This window comes from Rhinolophus sinicus, chromosome 6 (genome assembly GCF_057876585.1).
Source record: "Rhinolophus sinicus isolate RSI-liver-muscle chromosome 6, RSI-T2T, whole genome shotgun sequence".
Classification (NCBI taxonomy): domain Eukaryota; kingdom Metazoa; phylum Chordata; class Mammalia; order Chiroptera; family Rhinolophidae; genus Rhinolophus; species Rhinolophus sinicus.
In genome coordinates, this window is record NC_142506.1 from 58,833,246 (window position 1) to 58,843,961 (window position 10,716).

Consider the following 10,716-nt stretch of genomic DNA (forward strand, 5'->3'; position numbering starts at 1 on the left):
ATGTGAGACAGGCATATGTAAGACTGTCAAGGACAGAGCCTGGCAGTGCCATCTGGAGGCATTAGCATGAGGGAATCCACTTGTGTTTTTTGGCCTTTGGTGAATTCATTTTCTGAACTATGCGTCCTGTTTTGGGCTGCCGCTGCACAACAGTTTTGACTTTTAGAAAAATCTAAGCCCGTCCAAAACGGTAGTTCCCTCTCTCTACGCTCAACCCAGAGAAAATATATTAAACTTTGATCTAGTGACACAGACATTCTCTACACACATGACGGGTTTAATCACTATAATAGTTAAGAAAATGGGTTGCCTTATTGATTTACTTTTACAAAGATCTATTTAGTGGGTGAAAGTGTATGTGTGTCTCTAAACGAGACCCATTTGGCCCTTTCTTCTGTAGGTAACAACAAACAGGAACATCCTTGGTTGGTGAATACAAGTCTAGGCCCCCAGGTAAGTATTTCTGCACAAGGTACAGCAAGCTTCATTCCGAGAAAAGAATTTCCTACAGTAAATGGAAACGCCGATCCAGAATTTTGGTGCCGTGAAGTTTAACTATGAATTGATGGACCACACAAAGAATTTGAAGATACGTTTTATGCTTAGGAAAAGCTAGGTCACAAAATATCAGCGTAGCCAAAAAAAGATGCTCACTCTGAATCCTTTCCGTCATCTCCTTTGTCTTTCCAGAGGAAAAGGGTTTACAAAGTGTATTTATTATCTCTGCTTCTGTGAAAAACAGAGAAGCATAATTAGAGGAAATACTCTTTACTTTCTTCTGACTATAGAGAGGTAGAATACCTTTTTGTGCATGTTTTAAAGGTAAGGAAATTAGATGCTGCAGATTCAAGACCTTTCTTTGCTCCCTCCAAATACAGAAATGGAAATGAATAGACACTTGGATCTTTTCTCTCCATCCATGGCATAGTTTTGGAGTACAGAGACTTAGATACAAATCTCTGCTGTTCCCCTCTGTAGGCGTGAGGCCTTAGGAAAATTGTTTAAATTCCGAACCTCAATTTTCTGATCTATAAAATGGAGATAGTAATAGTACCCACTTCATAAAGAAGTAATACGAACAGAAGGACATGACATTTGTAAAATGCCTACAATGTGCTGAGTGAGCTGTGACTGGCTTGTGAGAACCTGTCTGTATATCTCTTCCCGATTCCCATTCTCAACTCTTCCCAACTGTGGTAGTTGGAAATTGGCCATGGTGGGAGTATGTACACCATGGAAACTGGCAATACTACACTTCGGGGCTTTGTTTTTAGTTTCACCGAGGCAGTGTATTAGGACACCGCTGTGCCTACCCCACAGTAAATACTCAGTTGCAGCTACTTAATGTATAATGCTGATGGCCCATAGTCTTTCCGAAACACCCAAAGTTCTGAGCTAGCCCATTTAGACCTGAACACGGATGGATATAAAGACAGCTGTACGTGAATTCAGTTAGCTTTCCCTGACTGGCTGGCTGGGATTGCAGAGGGTAACCTCACTAATATTTTCAGTCGTCACAAAGAAGATCGAAAAAGAGTGTGTGGTTTGGTCAGCACAGACCAAGTTCAAGCCTTGTTTCCACATGAACGGGTTGCCTGGAATATTCGTGAAGACTCAGATGGCAGCAATTTGACGCACGTCTCTGAAGAGGACCGAGTTTCAGTTTCCACCCTGATATGATGTGAAACATGACAGTTTACCTAGTGAACTGAGCGTGGAACTGTGCAGCTCTTGTGCCTGTAGAGATGATGAGAAGAGACGTCCTGCGGCTACAAATCTCAGGAAATAGATCTTATCCCAGACTATTGATCCATGTGACCTTCTGAAGCAAAGCCGGACAGTTTTAGGTGAGATTGTCTTTTTCGCAGTTTACGATGACACCACAACTGTTTTCATACTTGTCTCCCCTCAGCTCACTTCCTATGAGTCACCAATGAGAGTAAGAGACAACGATTCTATGCACAAGCCAATTTTTTTCTCTCTCCTCCCCTCCTCTCTTCTCTACCTTACAAACATGAACAAAATGCTCGGGTCCCCAGGTGACTGACCTACGGTCATATGTTAATTCCTGGGCAAACAAAATGCTCCATGGCCAAGGGGACATCTATAGCTGGTTTAACCACACTAACTATTTAGTTCTGCTGGAACCTTCATTCTTGTTCTTGTAGAAGCAGGGTGAACACATAGGCCTCTGGCAAATGTTCACCCAGGGCCCGAGGGCCACCTGTAGCCCACAGGGAATGTGGAAGAATTGTACCTGGTTCCTGTCTGGGGGTCAGGACTGGCCTCTGCGTCCCTGCTCGTCAGACCACAGCTTCAGATTCCTTTATCTGTTAAACCTGAACCTTTGAGCCACTGTGACCTTAGAGGTACAGGTAAGGCCACTGAGCCTTGGAGTTGCCTCATTCTACCTACCCCACCTGTCTTATCTTTTCAGTTTTTCCAGATCTGGCTTCTCAGCATATCTTGTGTCATCTCAGGTACCTACATGCCTGACTTTGTCACCGGCACCGGAATCCCCAGACTCCCTGCTCTTGCTGCCTACTCATCCCAGCCATGCCACCTGGAGAGTGGAGGGGGATGGCGGGATGGGTGTCTCTTAGCCAACACTGAGGCATGTCCCTTGTCGCCCAGACTCAGTGCTGCTGACCCACACAGGAGCCAGCAGAATGAACCGGTACAGGTCAGAGTGCCACAGCTGCAGGTCCAGCCTGTTCCTGTCAGGGTTCCCTCCTGTCCCCACAGCAGGGGACTCTTAATTCCTACCTGACTGAGGGTTGTCTCCATCTCTGGAGACAAGTTGGCCTGGGTGGGAGGGGTTTAAACCTTCTCAGCCCAGTAAAGAGTCAGAATCAATCACACCCACACGCACCACCACTCTAGCCTTGAGACCTAAAATTTGGCCCAATTTTTAAGAACCAGTGCCAACTCTTGGCCCAGTTTCTGATGCCTGGGCTCCTATTTTCCCTGTATCTGAGCCCATGTTGTGTAAGTCTGGGAAAGCCGTCACCCCCTTGCCCAGGACCTGGAATGACTAGGATTCTGGTAAATCAACTTTTCATTCTGACCTTTTCCTAGAATTGGAGACAGGAAAGATAGCCTGAGGAAAGAACTGACAGATTGGACTTTATTAAAATTAAAAAGTTCTGCTCTGAGAAAGATAAAGTCAAAAGAAGGAAAAGATAAGCTACAGGCTGGCAGAAAATATTAGCAAAGTACATATTTGCTAAAAGACTGTTATCCAAAATTACAAAGCACTCTTAAAACTCAACAATAATAAAATAAACAACTTGACTAAAACTTGAGCCATAGACCTCAACAGACACCTCACCAAAAAAGATATACAGATGGCCCATCAGCATATGGAAACATGCTCCACATCATATGTCATCAGGGAAATGCAAATTAAAACAATGAAACGCCACTTCACACCTATTAGAGGGGCCAACATACTAACAACATCAAACGCTGGTGAGGATGTGAGCAAGAGGAACTCTCATACATTCATGGTGGGAATGCAAAATGGTGCAGCCACTTTGGAAGACAGTTGGGCAGTTTCTTATAAAGCGAAACATACTCTTACCATATAATCTGGGAATTGTGCTCCTTGGTATTTACCCAAAGGAGCTGAAAACTTAGGTCCATACAAAACCTGCACACGGATGTTTATAGCAGCTTTAGTCAGAATTGCTAAAACTTGGAAGAACTCAAGATGCTCATCTGTAAGTAAATGGATAAACAGTGGCACGGCAGAAAAATGGGCCATTGTTCAGAGCTAAAAAGAAATGCACTATCAAGCCATGAAGAGACATCAAGGATCCCTACATGCATATCACTAAGTGAAAGAAGCCAATCTGACAAGGCTACCTAGTGAATGATTCTAACTACGTGACATTCTGGAAAAAGCAAAACTATGGAGACAATAAAAGGGTCAGTGGTTGCCAGAGGTCAGTGAGGAGGGAGGGATGACGAGGAAGAGCACAGAGGATTTTAGGGCAGTGGAACTACTCTGTGTGATATTACAATGGTGGCTCCACGTCGTTACACCGTTGTCTAAACCCATAGAATGTACAAGACCAAGAGTGAACTCTGATGTACACTATGGGTTTACACTCTGGCCAATGGTGACGTGTGGGTGTAGGGTTACCAACTGCAGCACCTGTACCACTCTAGTGGGGATGTTGATAAGGAAAGAAGAAAGGGAGGGGAGGAGACAGGAGGGGAGGAAAGGACGAAAAGCAAGACAAAAAAAGGAGAGCTGGGCAGCCAGGAGCCTGGTGGGGGTGTGGGGAGAGGGCAGGTGACGTTATGAACCCTTTAGCAATGTGCGCTCCAAGCTCTGAAGGCTGCTAGTCTCTTTCACAACTGCTGACTAATGCCTTCTCCCGGCCTCATCTTGGGAATGTGATCTTTCTCTGTGCACTCAGCGAGTGCACTAGATATGACCCCTCGATGAGAAGTGCCAAGACCTCTGAAAACAACCTGGGGAGAGATGGATGTGGCCAGCCTTGGATGATGCCTTTTTCTAGTGCTTGCCATTAGCTCGGTCTAAACTGGCTCCATGTGGAAAACTTGGCTCCTGTGCTCTAGAGAAAAATGCCTCAGGTTTTTCTCCTATTTGATATCCGGGCTCCAGAGTTGCTGGGCCGGGTCCTAACATTTGGTTTAAATTACACACACGTTGCATAGATCTGCTTGAGGGAGTTATAATCTTTCTTTTAGGGTGGCCTCACTGGGAAGACAGAGGGAGTCAAGAGAGGAATTGCTATTTGGACTCAAACATGGCCAATTGGTTGCTGGCACGGCAGGTAATACCTAAGGACCTGGTGGCCTTGTCATCTCAGAGTTCATGAACCAAGGAAAGGAATGCTGGGAACCAGCTGGCACGGAAAGCAGAAGTCAGACCCTCAGAGACAAGAAAGGCAAAATACCATGACCAGACATTTTAAAGGGGAGCATGGTTAATAGAAGGAAAACGTTTCTAGAATAATTTAAAATATAATTCTAATAATGTCATCCCAAACAATCCCAACGATGATTTACGTGGGGCTGGGCGAAGTACTTTGTATGTGGTTGTTTCAGTTGAAATTTATTAAAATCTTAATGTATGCCAGGAACCCTGCAAAACCCTTTACAAACATTTCCTAACTCAATCCTAAAACAACTGTGTTACGCCCATTTTACAGACAAGAACACCAAGGTACACATGGCTGCATACATTGGTTAAGGTTATATTACTGGTAGGTTTCCCAAATCTGGATTAGAACCTGAACAGTTGGATTCCAGAGCCTGTGCTTTTAACCATTACCTACATGAAAAAGGGTCAGGGACATGAAAGGAAGGTATCAGGACACATAAAGCCCAAACTAAGCTCCAGGTTATGAAAATACTAACTTTTTAACAATTTATATTCAAAGCAGTACTCACAAGGCATAAATAGGCCCATTCTTTGGGGGCAAACCATAGAGCCCAGGGTGACAAATAGGTTTCAGTTTGCATGACAATTCCAGGTGACTCGGTGAGGCTACCAGGAATTCAGGTTAAAGAGGGCTCTGAGACAGTGTCCTGACTGCGCTGGAAAAAGCACTGGGATTAATTACCAATACCTGCCATGGGTGCAGGGGCCCAGGAGCGTCTACACATGTGCTGCTGTGTGCTGGCCCGTCCTGGTAGAAGCCCACAGATGGCAGAGAAAGACAGAGCAAGATTCTTTCAAAGGGACAGGCAGAAGCTGAGCTAAATATGCGGCCAGCATCTGAGGGCTAACCCTGACGAAAGGTGTCAGCTGCAGGCGGCAGGCGGCAGGGGGCATCATGAGAGTCTGCCTGTACCTGGAGGTCCCAGCTTGCTTTGCAGAGTCAGTAGCCTGGTATCCAAAGGTAACTAGTAAAGGTGGGATTCCCTTTCCAGAAGAACAGGATCTTGCAAAGGAATCAGCCCGAGTGACTCAGTGACTTGGTATGTGGTCTGAAAGACAAGGCAAGGGCCCGGAGAGAGAGGCCTGGTCCCTGGAGGACAAGTTGGAGTGAGGACAGCAACGTGACTCAGTAACACTGCCCTTCAGAGCTATGGGTCTCGTGTCTGCAGATGTCTCTCCAGGCAAGGTCTGCAACTGTTCTAGAACATAGAGAGGGACTGAGCCAGCAATGGGGAATGAAGTGACCCTGGTTGCTCGTGAAGCTTGAGAGCAGACAAGGCAAGAAAGCAGTGTGTCCTTACACACGTCCTATGAAGAGAGAATTTGGAGGAACTGGCTTGGCCACCAATCAGAGGAAAAAGGCCTGAGGCTCTTCGTTGACCACTAAATTAAATATGAAGCAACAGCTAATGTGACCCCTACACAAAGTAACGCAATCTGTTTTTAGAAGTGTGGCGTCCAGATCAAGGGGCAATAATCCGTATTTTGCATCTATAAAACCACATCTGGAGAATCGTGCCTGGGCCGGGCCAAGGACAAACTACGGAGGACAGTGAAAGGTTATGTGAGACACAGCGGAAGTGACTGACGCTGGGAATTGCTTTTTGTTTTCCGGTCAAGAGAGGACCACTGAGGAACAGAAGAGCTGCTTCTAGCCAAAGGACTGGCATTTGGGAGAAGAATTTGACTTATTCATAGCAAGTCCCGAGGAAAGAACTAAAACCAGTGGGTGCCAGTTATAGGGGGGATGATTGCTATTCAATAAATGAAGAGATTTCTAACCATTAAGACAGCTTTCCCCCAGATTATTTCTCTACAGATTACTCTCCCGTTGGATGTTACTAGTACATGCACCACGGGAGAAATTTAGGAATCTCTGGGTGAGACAAGATAAACAGGTTTCTTCATGGCTGGATTCCTCAAACCTTCTAATGGATTAGTATGCTTTAAATTTCTCCAAGAAGAATATTTCCCAAACTTAACTGACCCCAGAATTAAACTTTACTAATTTAGTTTTCTAGACTCATCTGTCCACATGTCCTCAAGCAAGTACTCTGTAAAACACATTTGGGGACGCTGGGCTGAAGTCATCGACAGGGAAATTGGCTGCTTTGGGAAGAAAGTGAGCAACCTGTCAGTATTCAAGCAGCCATCCTTAAACTCTACCTGAGAAAAGGGTTGTAGAGGAAATGAGAAGGAATGTGCATTAGACGATTCCAGAGTCTATGGTTCTATGGTTCTATTGCCTGTGTTATTGACATTTGTCTGACAAATGTTTTCAAAGGAGGCTGTATTCATTCCAACCTCAACAGCCCTCTAAACTATCGAGGTGGCCGTATGAAAATATTCAGCTAATGACCTCTGAGCTAATAAAGGTATAGTAAGAGTGTGCTATTGGCAAATGTAGATTTATAAAACCTTATCATGCTGATACTGTCCCCCATCAAATGCCTTACTGAGTTTCTAGAACTCTCCCGAAGTCCTCTACTGTTATCACACGGTGACCTCTGGGAACTTTTTCTGCCTTTAGTTCCCCAAATCTTGCAGAGTTGCTTTTGTCTAAGATATAGCCACGACTTCGTTAAAAAACTATTCTACTCCGCAAAATGTCATACCATCTTAAATTCTTTTAGAAAGAGAGGGTGAGATATAAATTTTAAATATATAAGCTTAGGAGCTGTGTGTCTGCCATAAGCATAATATACAGTAGTATAACTAGTTGTTGTTTTTCTTTGTTTGTTGTTTTAAAGGGGTCCCAGTATAAAATCTGACATCCCTGGGTTGAGCAAAAAAGACCCCACCTTTTCCTTTTGAGCAAAGAACACAAGGTCAGTTTCTAGGGACTTCCACAAACACCCTGGGTAGCTCAAGCCTCATTGAACTCAAGCCTCATCCTCTTTCCACCTGGTCAACAGTCTGGCCCAGGAAGGGGTGACTCCAGGTTTCCTTGTCTAAGGATGTGCTGCTCCTTGCTTACACACTCCTGGTCTGGCTGACCCCTGGACAAGAGGCAAAGATGGTTCTCATAGCCTTCTCACGCCTGCGCATGCCGTTACTGAGGGAGGGAGAACAATTCCTTGTCTCAGCCCTGAGGCTTTCTGGGATCTGGTCCCTGCCCACCCCTGTGACCTCACCTCCCACTACTTTCCCTTCACTCACTGCCCTCCCATTCCCTGCCTTCTGATTATCTTTGAAGCCATCAAGCTAGTTCCTGCCTCCAGGCCTTTGCTTATTTCAGCTCTCACTTCTTTTAGGTCTCTGCTTAAATGTCGCCTGATTACCCTAAACAGCCACCAATCCTTCACTCGCATCCCCTTCCCTGCCTGTTGGTTCCACATCATTTGTCACTACCTGAGATTATGTTATACGTCCAGCTGTTGCCTCGTTTACTTCAGGGGCAGGCCTGAAACCCAGGTCTGCTAGGGGGATGATACGCCTGGGAAAAGAGCTCTGAATGACTGGACTTAAGTCTACTCAGCCCTGCAGCAAGCTCTCCAAAAAGGCTAAGGTTTTAGGTTGACAGACAGGTGTCAGTTACAGCCTCCAGCACAGTTGGGCAGGTCCAGGAAGGTGTAAAACCCTCCCTCGAGTGGCAAAGGGAACTGCTCCTAGCACCTTTCAATCCAATCAGCTCATATGGGGATCGTCACCTGCGGGGGGTCCTCCCAGGGCCTGGAGCCCAGGAAAACTGCTCCGCGACTCGCGACTCGAGCTCCACCCTGCTCCCCAGGACAAGAGGCAAAGATGGTTGTCATAGCCTGCATCTCTCACATAAAGGAGAGAACCCAGGTTCTTTGCCTGGGGCTTTTGGTGTCTTTCCATCAATCCTATTACTATCCCATTGGGACAACTGCACAGAATGGAAGTTTCTGTCTGGTTCACCAATGTCTTCTCAGTGTGCAAGCAGCGCACATAGCAGGCACTCAGTCACCGAGCAATGGGAGATCCTCTACGAGCGAAAGGGAGAAGATGAAAGAGCAGTGGGGAGGAACTGGAGGTCAGTCTTCCCCTTCAGAGGGAACAACTCCAGGGGTGCTCCTAACTTTGTGACAGTAGCTTATGACTCTGACCAATGGCCTGGGACATGTGGACCCAGAGGCATTGCCTCCAGCGCCTCTGCTGGAATCCTCCTGGGATACTCAAATCCTCTGAAATGTACAGAATCAGGAGACACGCCCTCGTTGCTCAGGATGACCTTCCAGCCCTTCCAGATTTGTTCCCTATAAGCCTGACCGCCAGGACTCACTGTTAACCTGTAACTTTGAACATGCCCCACTGGCTCTAAGCTCTGACTTCCATCTTTCACCAAAGCTCACTCCTGTTTCCTGGTCCACATCTGCTCCTGGGGCTTATTTCCAGTTACGATTCTCAGTTTTTCCTTGTCTCCCACTAATGAACCTGGAAATGTGCCTCCATAGAAGGTACACACCACTTGGGGAAACACGACCAAAAGAGCTTCAAGGGACCAAACAAATGTCCATCGCAACACTGTCTGTGGAAAATGAGGAAGGACTCCCACGGAAGCTGGTGGTGACACTGGAGCAAGCTGATTAGGGGGAAATGGCCAGGTTAAAAATGAGTATTGGAGAATCAAGGGTGAAGGTAAGGAAGTTGAACTCCAAGAGCTTTAAGTTATAACCCTTCCATCAATATAGGAAATAGCAAAGACTTCTATTTGCTACAGTGAGCTTGTTTTTCAAAGATGCCATTTAAAACCACACTCCATTAAAGAATTTGTGTAGGTGGATTACTCTGAGAAAAACACTGCATCTCAGGACACCTTCAAGGAAGGATAATAAAACAAATGGAACAGTCAACTTGACTGTATAGAAACAGGTCAGCAGAAGGGAGTTTACCAAACCCAAGTGAATTTAAATATAGAGATGGAAGAGATGCAAAACACCACGGAGCAAAGAACTGCACTTCACAACCTTCCCCACTGTCCTTGCACCTGCAGTTCCTCGGTAACTGACGGTGCCAAGTGTAGGTCTGTCCTAGCCTATTCAGGGCCTGCGGTGTGTGTGCCAAGTCTGGCGGGACATCAGAGTTACTTGGTTCTGGTCTGCCCCGTGGTGGCCCAAAGTTGCTGGGCCTATTTCAGAGTGGGATGGTGTCACCTGTCACGCTGGCATGCGTGCATGCACACACACACACACATACACACACACACTGCAGCAAGCAGTGATTCTTACACACATACACAACACACACTGCAGCAAGCCGGTAATTCTTACACACACACACACACACACACACACACAGCAACAAGCAGTGATTCTTACACAGACACACACAGACAAACACACACACTACAGCAAGCCAGTAATTCTTACACACACACACACTGCAACAAGCAGTGATTCTTACACACACACACACTACAGCAAGCCAGTAAATCTTACACACACACACTACAGCAAGCCTGTAACTCTTACACACACACACACTGCAACAAGCAGTGATTCTTACAGACACAGACACACACACACTACAGCAAGCCAGTAATTCTTACACACACACACACACTACAACAAGCAGTGATTCTTACACACACACACTACAGCAAGCCAGTAAATCTTACACACACACACACTACAGCAAGCCTGTAACTCTTACACACACACACACACACTGCAACAAGCAGTGATTCTTACAGACACAGACACACACACACTAAAGCAAGCCAATAATTCTTACACACACACTGCAACAAGCAGTGATTCTTACACATACACACACACACACACACACACACACACACACACAGCAACAAGCCAGTAATTCTTTCAAGGGAGGAG